The sequence below is a fragment of the Silene latifolia genome, chromosome X, assembly GCF_048544455.1.
Source record: "Silene latifolia isolate original U9 population chromosome X, ASM4854445v1, whole genome shotgun sequence".
Classification (NCBI taxonomy): domain Eukaryota; kingdom Viridiplantae; phylum Streptophyta; class Magnoliopsida; order Caryophyllales; family Caryophyllaceae; genus Silene; species Silene latifolia.
Window position 1 is genome coordinate 4,944,930 of NC_133537.1, and position 11,416 is coordinate 4,956,345.

At 43.5% G+C, this 11,416-nt stretch overlaps 1 non-coding gene across 1 annotated transcript; it reads right to left on the reverse strand.

Annotated features, from left to right (window-relative positions):
- Positions 1-9,473: 9,473 nt before the first annotated feature.
- LOC141625922 (small nucleolar RNA R71) lies at positions 9,474-9,580 on the reverse strand. Its single transcript, XR_012535664.1, has one exon. It is a non-coding gene; the product is annotated as a small nucleolar RNA R71 (small nucleolar RNA).
- Positions 9,581-11,416: the final 1,836 nt, after the last annotated feature.

Consider the following 11,416-nt stretch of genomic DNA (forward strand, 5'->3'; position numbering starts at 1 on the left):
GAGCCGTTCGGGAGGTCGTACCGGACCCGGTTTCTTTTTCTCCTGGTTTTCAATCACACGTCCGAGGTCATTTCATGAGTTAACCTATTCGATTCAGACTCAAATAACGAGCATTAATCCAATTTCACGATTATCCGAGGTTCGACGAATGCTGGTTTATGGCATACCGGCACCCTCAAATGTCTTCCGTTGATACTCAAATTTTTCGTGGCCGCTTTATCTGACCCGAGGAACTTTCTATGTGATTTCCGGAGAATTTTGTTTCGGGACCGTGGAATCCCGAAAAACCGTCTATTATATACACTTCAATTTGAGCCGTTCGGGAGGTCGAACCGGACCCAGTTTCTTTTTATCCCGGTTTTTCAGTCACGCGTCCATGGTCATTTCAGGAGTTAACCTATTCGATTCAGCCTCAAATAACGAGCATTAAATGAGTATTAATCCATTTTTCACGATTATCCGAGGTTCGACGAATACCTGCACACCCAAATGTCTTACGCAGCTACTCAAAATTTACGTGGCCGCTTTATCCGACCCAAGGAACTTTCTATGTGATTTCCGGAGAATTTTGTTCCGGGACCCCGGGCTCCGGAAAAACCGTGTATTGGGAAGCCTTGTCATTTGCCGGTTGAGTTGGAGCATAAGGCGCATTGGGCAATCCGCCTCCTTAACTTTGACTTGAAGAGCGCCGGAGAGAAGCGACTACTTGACCTCAATGAGCTTGAAGAATTTAGGCTAGAGGCTTATGAGAGCTCTAGATTGTATAAGGAGAGGACCAAAAGATTCCATGACAAGGCCATCATTCGGAGAGAGTTCAAGGAGGGAGAGTTGGTTCTCCTCTTTAACTCGAGGTTCAAGTTGTTTGCGGGGAAGCTCAAGTCTAAGTGGTCGGGACCCTTCACCGTGGTCCGAGTCTTTCCACATGGCGCGGTTGAAATATCCGATGGAGATCAATCCTTCAAAGTGAACGGGCAAAGGCTCAAGCACTACGTTGCCGGAACCCCTATTATCAAGAATGTGAGCTCCATTGCCACCTTCCTTCCAAATTATTGATTGTTATTCATAACTCCGTCGAGCCTACGACATAAAACAAGGGCGCTTCATGGGAGGCAACCCATGCCTCTTTGTAAATAACTCGCATTCTAGACTAGTAGTGAGAGATTTGGAGTCGTATTTTGTCTATTTGGATTGGTGACGGAGGTCACTTTTGAAGAACACAAGCATTATTTTCGTTGACCCGAAATCCCGACATCATGCGTCGGAGTAGTTGTGGAAAACATGAATCCCGGGGTCAATGAAAAAGCTCGAATCCCGAGTTGAAGAAAAATTGAGCAAATTGGAAGAACACAACAAAAATTAGCTGTGTGTTGTGTTTTATCGGTGGACCGGCAGCCGGTTGGTCCACCGGTAGCGAGGCCAAACAAATTTTTTGAAAAATTGAAGTAGTGGTGTGTTTTGCCGGTAGGCCGGCAGCCGGCTCACCGGCATAACACACCTGGCAAGCAGAAAACACGAAGAATTGATAATTGGGAGTGTGTTTTGCCGGTAGGCCGGCAGCCGGCTCACCGGTAAAACACTCATACTTTGAAGCTGGGAAGTTGGATTTTAGAGTGAGGAGTGTGTTTTGCCGGTAGGCCGGCAGCCGGCTCACCGGCAGAACACACCTGGTATTTGGAAAAATTAATAGAGGAGAGTGATTTGCCGATGGACCGGCAGCCGGTTGGTCCACCGGCAGCGAGGCCAATTCTCTGAAGAAGGAATTCGAAAAAATAGAAAATGAGGGAGTGCGTTTTACCGGCAGACCGGCTGCCGGTTCGCCAACCGGCAAAACGCACACGCAGACCACAATTAAACCGCGATACCCTTTCTTTCTTCATTTCATTTCATCTTCCTTCCTCCTTCACTCCTCCATTATTTTTCCCCCTTTTCAACCCTAACTCCATTAAAACTCAATCAAACTTCCTCCTACCTTCACCAATCTCCTCCAATCATCAAGATGGCCGGAAGAAGAACAAGAGCCGATATAGCAAGGGACCAAGCGGCATTGATTGCTCAAGCGGCAACCGATACATACCCCGATCCGGACTTTCCTACAGTCGAGTTTGCCACACCAACTCAGAAGGGTAAGTTTATTCTCTTCAAAAATCGCCCCCTCACCCCTACTAAGTTTCTTCATCATCCGTCTTTGTCTACCCTTGGGATTGCTAGGGAGACGGAAGCTCTTTTTGCGGGGTGTGGTATGAGGGGCATATTTACCATGCATGAGTATACTTACCCTCGGATCACATGGGAATTTTTGAGTAGTCTTAAGATTACCAAACACCGGCAATCAAACATGGTAGCTACCCTTAGCTTTAGACTCATGAACCGGGAACATAACATCACTTTGGGTCGGTTGGCTCAAATTTTTGGGCTGGAAAATGCGACGTCGCATACCCCACCCGCTGACTTTCACTATTCCCGTGTATGGAAGGCGATTTCGGGCATTGATGATCAAGTTGGGGTGAAAAGGCCCGCGACAAGTTGCCACAATCCCGTCATTCGGGTTTGGCATAGATGTATGGGGTGCACCGTTCTTGCGGTGGATGAGCCATGGGTGTTTAGGACCCACGAGCTTGAAATATTGGGCTCCTACTTGTTCACAAAACCCACCCCCTTCCGAATTAATGTGGCTCACTACCTAGCCCTTAACCTATCCAAGATTGCAAGTTCTCCGGGGCATAGAACCCCGATACATGTGGGTGGCATGATCATCCGAATTGCCCGCAACATGGACCGTCCGGTTGACCTTTCCACGATGAATTGGATACCCGGGGACACTTACTTGACAAAGCACTACTTGACTACAAAGCTTGAGTGGCTCAAAGAGAACCCCGACGACGGCCTTGAATATTGGCAAATCAATCACAAGAACTCCATCCGGCTTCCAAATGTAACCGCCGTTAAAATTGAGCAAGATAAAGATGATTACCTCCTCCCAATTCAAGCGGAGGCACCCACCGACCAACCTCCCCCTAATCCTACTCGTGTTTATTCACGAGACCGTCGAGTGAACACCCCATCCTCCCTTCAATACCAAATGCCGCAAACTCATCAACCTCCACCGTGGCAATTTCAACAAGGTGAGGGGTCCTCCTCGAACCCTCCTTCCTACCCTCCCTTACCACCATCGCTCACCGAGTGGATGGAGAGGATGGACATTGCCACGGCGAAAGCCGCTAGTGAGAGGGACATTTTGGGGAGAAAGTTGGACCGGATATACTATGATCAAGCTACCGGTACTTATCCCATCTACGATGATTTTTGTCGGCGGAGTTACGTGGGCTATGAGGATCCTCACCCCTCTTATTTCACTTGGCCCGATGGGAACTACCCGAGAGAGGATGGGAGTATGGTCCACGGAGGTTTTAACCTCCAACCAGACTACTTTGCGCGCCCCATTTTCCCGCCTATGCCCGAGTCTAGACCGGAGGGGCATGATGCCCAATGGTTAGGGGGAGTTCGGCCCTATTTTGCTAGTGATGCGGGTGCGTCGGGATCCGGTGGTGGTTTCACGGGAGGAGATAGCGGCGTGATGAATATGAGTGGCGATTTCACGGGTGGTTTCCCGGGTGTCGGCGGTAGTGGAGGTAATTTCACCTTCAACCCCGATGATTTGATTCAAGGCTCCGACTTTACTACCGGAGATAACAATGATGAAGATGATGATGATGAGATGGGGTCTTAGTCCCCGAGTTGATGGTTTTTTATCCTCCCTTTTCAATCCAAAGCCTTTGGTATGCTCCTTATATTCAATCCAAATGACAAGTACGATCTCTCCCTTTTATCCAAATTCTCTCCTTCACGTTTAATTTTTCGCATGCATTTAGTTGATAATTCATTTAGTTGCATCATATAGGATTGCATTAGATTTCAATTTTGTAATATATTGTCACATTTAGTAATTGCATTCACTTAGCATAACTTGCATTGTCATTTCAAATTTGCATATAGAATAGAGCATGCATTGCATTTTCAAAATAAGAACCAACTAAAAATTGAAAAATGACAAAAAACCACCAAAAACATGTTACTTTATTTCACTAATATGCCCTCCCATGTCTATAAATAAGTGTGGGGAGGGCCTAAAAAAAAAAACAAAAAAACATGTCTTTTAATTTGTACTCCCTCCACACATTTATTTCCATTTGGAAGTAATGTAAATAAATAAGTGTGGGGAGGGAGTTCTCATATCAAAAACCCAAAAATATGTCTTTTTAATTCTTCAAAACCAAAAATCACAAAAATATGTTATTTTCCCTTTGAAAAATCAAAAAAATCAAAAAAATATGTTCCTTTCTTTTTCTTATTCACTCCCTATGCTTTTGTCCATTGAGGACAATGTACATCTCAAGTGTGGGGAGGGAAATATCACTCTTGTGAATATTTGTTTATAATTGTAAATGTTTATAAATTAGATAAAATGCCTAAAAAAAAATTCTGAAAATTCAAAAAAAAAAATGCATTGTATATATATGTTTTGTCTAACCTTTTGGCTTGGCGCATTGACCACTTGAGGCTAAAGGGAGCTAGAAGACCGCTTGGTATAATCCTTCTTATCTCTTGCTCCTTTTACTATTCTTTCTTTTTGGTATCTTGCATATTTTGAAGGAGAATGGGAATTTTGTTGCTTTGGGTGTCTCCTTGGGAGACCGTTTGGATTTTTGGTGTTGATGTGCTGCTAGGTTTAGCCAATTTGTTGCACGTTTCATTTCATGTTTGTTTAAATTTCCGCATGCATTTGTTCACATGTAAATACTTGTTGCATTTCTTTCTTTTTGCATTGAGTTTGTAAATAAGTTTTTAAGGAAGAGCATGGTCAAAGGAAGGGAACCAAGTACCCCCATGATGAACTAATGTGCCCAATTGTGCCTTTCCCCTCCTCGTGACTCGCGCCCGTGGCCTCTTAGTTAGCCGAGGAAGGAGGGCTTGACCAATGAGTTTAGACCGATCTTGTGAGACCTAGGGCCGTAGACTAGACCTTTGGCTCGACTTAGCTACTCAAAGGTAAGGGTAGAGCCTCCTAGGGCGGGTACATTCATACCCCGCCCTCATCTAGGTTCGAGAGTAGGTCTCCTCGCGAGGCGTGTCACATCATTACGCATAAGTGTGTCGCATCGTCCTTAGATCATGAAATTGCATTACATTTTTGTGCATATGATATGAAGCAAAAAATCAGTTTATATGAACCTCACATAGCCAAATAGCCTTGTTTTATTCCCTACATTGTTTCCCTTTTTGATTCACCCCCTTGAGCTTAGCCCTTTTCATTTGGCAAACCCACCTAAATAGCTACATTCCCATAACCACCCTTCCTTAATCAAGAATTGGTCGGTTTTGTAGTTGTGTTGTAGGAGGTGATCTGGGGCATAGTGATGGATAGTACACATATCCATTTGGGTCGGAACTTGGTATCATTTGGCATTATATATATAAATAAGAGGTTTTGAAAAAAAAAAAAAAGAGACGAAAAACAAAATAGAAAAGTGAAAAAGTCATGAAAAATCAAAAAAAAAAAAAACGAGTTGTGTTGTATATATTTGTTTGTTGTCAAGAAAAAGAAAGAGGCAAGCAACACCCCTACTCATCATTTAAAGGGGTAGAAAAAGCCGTTGCTAAATAAAAAGGGGCAAATTGATGTTTTTCCAAAGATGAGTCGGGTTTGCACATTTTTTGCATGGCTTGGGAAACCGAGTCGTTGTTACGGTGTAGACGTCACCATTTGTTGAAATAAAAGGAGTTTTATCAAATTTTTCCTACTTGAGTTGGGTTTATGCAATTTTTGCATAGTTTTGGTCATCATTGCTATGTTAGGGCATAGACGTGTCTCATGTGTTGTAATAAGAGATGGGATGTGATGTGTCGACGATTCTTGATTTGAGCCCCACATGTCCAAACGGTGCTTGCACCAATCCCATTTCGACCTTCTCCTTAGCCCCGTTGTAACCCTTGCTTCATGTTTTGTGCATTTTCCCATTGTTTGCATTTCATTGGACATAGGACGATTTTACACATTAGATTGCGGGCACGTTTTCGCTAGTCGAGTTAATTGAGTGATTTTGGTTACTTTTTGTCACAAAAATCACCTTGTTCTTTCATTGAGTGACGAGTGAAAACCGTGAGGATGTCGTTGCCTTGGTCCCCTTAGTCATGGGTCTTTTGGTTGAATCTTGTGTCGGTTTTGTAATTCTCGGCGGACTTGCCCTTTCTTCCCTTTCCCCGCTCTTGAATTTGTTTCTTGAGCATTGGTCACACAAGGGTTGCTTTTGTCACATTTAGGGGTTGGCACCTCAATTGGCACTTCGAGACGGCTCCGACCGAGACCATGTTTTGTTGTTTGAAGAATCCGACCACTTAGATGAGGAAAGTGGATCATTTTGTTAGATGCATTCTATTTGTTGATTACGTGCTTTCATGATGAATGTGTCGAAAGTTTTGTAGCAAGACCCAACTTGCCTTGCAATAGGGCACTCTCCCCTCATGGGTGTCAAATTGCGAGTTGAAGGGGCGTTGAGTGCGCTAATACTCGATCGGCTTAAGTAGTAGTTTAGTTGAGTGATGCTTATATTGTGCATCCACTCTCCATATCTATCATAATAATGCTTTGTACATTTGGTTTTGTGACTTACTCGGGGACGAGTAAGGTTTAAGTGTGGGGAGGTTTGATATACGATTAACTTACTCTTAATTCCCTCTTTCTTTTATGCATACCGACTCGTATCGAGTCGGTTTCGGGTGTTTTTCCTTGCATTTTGTGCCCAATGCCCATACTTGTTACCTTGTGTATCCTTTTGTAGGAAACGACCCAAGTATAGAGAAATTGGGGCAAGAAAGGCACCCCATTGCCCTTACATGAAGAAGAGGTGAAGAAATGGTGAAGAGTGTGTTTTGCTTGGCGAGGCCGTGACGCAGCGGTCTAGCCACCGGCAAAACACACCCCGTAGAATCACTCAAGTTTTTGAAGAAAAGTTGAAGACGTGTTTTGCCGACAGTGCAACCGAACCCCCACCGGTAAAAGCACAAAGCAAGTGGAATTAATTGAAGAATTTGGTGAAAAACAAGCTTGACCTCGCTGCCGGTAGGAGCACCGGCAGCCGGTCTACCGGCATTTCACACATCAACAAAGAAGAAGAAGTCCTGAAGAAGGCGTTTTGCCGGCAGGCCGACAAGAACCGCCCACCGCAAAACACGGATGCCAGACATTTTAAATCCTTGCACGGTTTTGCCGGTAGGAGCACCCCAAGAGCCGGTGCACCGCAAAAAAAACAAAGAAAGACGAGAATTTGGGCTTTTCTTTCTTTTCTTCCTCTTTTCTTCCTAATCTTGTACAAGCCTATAAATACCCCCTCTTAAACCCTTTTGTACACACAACCCTAGATCCAGAATATTTACCCTTTCAAGCTTAAAACTTTGTTAATCTCTTTGTTAATCTTTCCTTAATTAGAGAAGTTCTTCAATCAATTAGTGATTGAATTTGGGTTTGTAAGAAGATTGAAGGATTTCCTTCTTTATTATTTCTATCCAAATTCCTCTTTGCTATTTTGTTGGTATTAATTCTCTCCCTATTTTCAATTGTTTACATTTTGTTCTTCTTTTATGTTTGTTTGATTGTTTATGTTAAAATTGTTGGTGTTGTTTGTTTGTTGTTGTTATTTTCATCATTGTTCATCCTTTCATTGTTCATCCTTCCTTTGTTTCTCTTTCACTTGTTCATCCTTGGATAGTTGTCCTCAAAGACTTAATCTTTGAGTTGATTTGGTTAAAGATTGTGCCTTTTAGATTAGTTAACCTTGTTATTAGATAAAATCTCTTTTTCTCTTGATTATTGTTGATTTGTTGCATGTTTAGTAGTAAGATTCATCTTCCCACCATGTTTGTGACCAAAGTTTCCATCTTTATTGTTTATTTTGCAATTAGGACCATGATTAGTGAGTAGTCTTCCACTAGGGCTCGGTTTGACCCAACATGAGTAATTTCACTAATTGAATTTCATAAAGGCTAATTATTTGGGGAAATTGGTGAGGGTAGTTTAGAGGAATGACATGGTTTATGGGTTGACTTTTGGGTAGTGTTGACTTACGACCCTTGACCACCAACGAGAGTTGGTTAGGTTGTGATTTGGATACCCGAGATTCGACCCTATTGTTGACCTTGGTTGAGACCGAAAGGGAGAACCGGGGTAGGACACCTCTAATCTAGCGTTTGAAATCGACCCTCGAGAGAGGGAGTGGGATGACCCGGGAATTGATGGGGCTTAATGACCTTAGCAAATATTGGACTACCTTGGGAAAATGCATGTTTTTGGGGTAGTCGGGTATTGAGTTAGGGATTCCGACCTTCGAACCCGAGAGGGGGGTTGGTGGGTAGTACTAGTGTCCTATTTCGAACCCGAGAGGGGGGTCTTAGGCGAATTAGAGTCGTCACCTCCTCACCATGCTACCCTTGTGATTAGCCTAGAGATTTGATTGCGTGGAATTACGAATTGTTTGGGAAGAACCGAGTCTTAGGTTTTTAATATATTTGATTTACAACCTTTTATTCTACCTTGCTTTTTCTCCTATTTCTTATTTAGTTTGCTTTACCTTGTTGTTAGTAGTCTAGCATAACCTTCTCCCTTTATTGTCGACTTAGCTAAACCATAGAGTTAAAACGATTAGTAGTCTTCCTAGCTCCTTGTGGGATCGACCCTTAATAGTGTACAACGATAAAATCGTGCACTTGCGAGGTATAGCTTGATACCATCAAGTTTTTGGCGCCGTTGCCGGGGAGTTCGGCTAGATATTAATTGTTTTCGTTCTTGTTTAGACTAAGTCTTTTGTTACTAACCCCTCTCTTGTGTGTGTAGGACTTTTTGCATGGTTAGGAGAGCTCGAAGAGGACAACCAATACGCCCGATTGACCACGAGATCGAAGCAACCTCGAGAAGACTAAATTCACTCCGTAGAAGAGGGCTTATAGAAACACCGATTCCTCAAGAAAATCCAGTAATTGAGAACCTTCAAGAAGAACCACGGGTCTTTGAAACTTTCGAAAATCCTTTTGCAACACCGGAAACGGAAGTAACAATGGCCGCGGTTCCTATGAGAGATAACTTGGCTCCGAAAAAGGTGGTGAATCCGAGTATTGTGAAGCCACCTATTCAAGCCAACAATTTTGATGTGAAAGCCACCTTGCTACAACTTGTCCAAGGGAACCAATTCGGAGGGGGAGCCACCGAAAACCCCAACGAGCATCTCAACGAGTTCTTGGATAGTTGTGACATGTTCAAGGCCAATGGAGTCACGGAAGATGCCGTACGCCTTAGGCTTTTCCCTTACTCTTTGAGGGGAAGTGCCAAGGAGTGGCTTAAAAGTTGTGAACCCGACTCTCTTCGGACTTGGGACGATGTCTCTAAGGCTTTTCTCAACAAGTATTTCCCACCCCAACGAACCGCAAGAATCAAGAGTGAGCTCCAAGGGTTCACCCAAAAAGAAGATGAGACCCTTTATGAAGCATGGGAGAGGTACAAGGGCCTCCAAAGGCTATGTCCTCACCACGGTATTGGGGATGATGAGCTCATCAACAATTTCTATGAAGGGTTAAACAATGAGATGAAGATGAACCTTGATTCCGGCTCGGGGAAGGGAGCTTTGGATAAGATAGACCACAAGACGGCGAAAGAGCTTATTGAAGAAATGGCTTCTCGTACCTTTCATTGGAACAATGATAGGCACAAGAGGAAAGGGAAGTCAACGGTCGAATCGGCAAACAATGTGGAAGTGAAAGAGATGATAGAAGAGCTTAAGCAACAAGTTGCTTTGATGAGCTCAAGCAAAACATCTAGCAATTCTTCTATGAGGAACCAAGTCTATAGTTGTGAGCTTTGTGGAGACCAAGGACACCCACCCAATGAGTGTCCTTTGGTGGTTGGAGATGGAAGTTGTATGGAGCAAGTGAACGGGATATGGGAGTCTAGTCCGGCCAAGCAAGCATTTAACAACAACCAATATCACCCCGGGTTGAGAGCCCACCCAAACTTCTCCTATGGCTCTCAAAATGTCCAAAACCCAACCTTCCAACAAAAATCACAACAACCAAACTTCCAAACTCAAAAACAAAACACAACATTCAATCAAGGTCCACCGGGTTTCCAAGGAAGAACCTTCCAACCTAGACAACAATTTCAATCACTCAACCCACCAACCACCCAACCTTTCCAACAAACCACCCAACCTTTCCAACAAAATACCCAACCAAAGTCAAGCTTGGAACTCATGATGGAACAATTGATGACTTCCCAAAACCAACTTGTCAATACTCAAACACAATTCATCAACCATTCCACTCAAAAACATGACGAGACAACCTCATCCATCAACCAACTTAGGACCCAAATGCAAGCTTCTCAACGAATGACGGACAACCAAATCTCCCAATTGGCTACCCAAATGAGCCAACTACAAGCCTCCCAAGGGAAATTCCCTGGTAAAACCGAGGAAAACCCGAAAACCATGAATGCTATCCACTTGAGGAGTGGAAGGGATTTGGAAGACCGGGAATTTGTCAAGAAGAGGAAGATTAGTAGACCGGCCAATGTCATTGAACCTCAAGTTGTGGTTGAACCTCCTAGGGTAATTGAAGAAAAGGAGGGAGAAGATGAACTCGTGGAAATTGTTGTGGAAACTCCAAGAGTGATTGATGAACCAACAAAGGTGGTTGAAGAGCCTCAACAACAAGTTGTAAGAACTTATGTGCCACCAATTCCTTTTCCACAAAGGTTGGCAAGAGCCAAACTTGAAAAAAAGTATGGGAAGTTCGGAACGCAAAATTTACTAGCAACGCAAGACATTTGGGGGTTGCCGGTATGCCATAAACCAGCATTTGTCGAACCTCGGATAATCGTGAAAAATGGATTAATGCTCGTTTACTGCTTGTTATTTGAGGCTGAAGCAAATAGGTTAACTCCTGAAATGAACTCGGACGCGTGATTTAAAAACCGGGATAAAAAGAAACTGGGTCCGGTACGACCTCCCGAACGGCTCAAATTGAAGTGTATAATACACGGTTTTTCGGGATTCCGTGGTCCCTTTAACAAAATTCTCCATAAATCACATAGAAAGTTCCTCGGGTCGGATAAAGCGGCCACGCAAAATTTGAGTAACAACGCAAGACATTTGGGGGTGCTTGGTATGCCATAAACCAAAGATTCGTCGAACCTCGGATAATCGTGATAAATGGATTTATGGTCGTTTAATGCTCGTTATTTGAGGTCAATCGAATAGGTTAACTCGTGAAATGACCTTGGACGCGTGATTGAAAAATCGGGAGAAAAAGAAACCTTTTCCTGATTTACCTCTCGAACGGCTCAAATTGAAGTGTATAATACACGCTTTTTGGG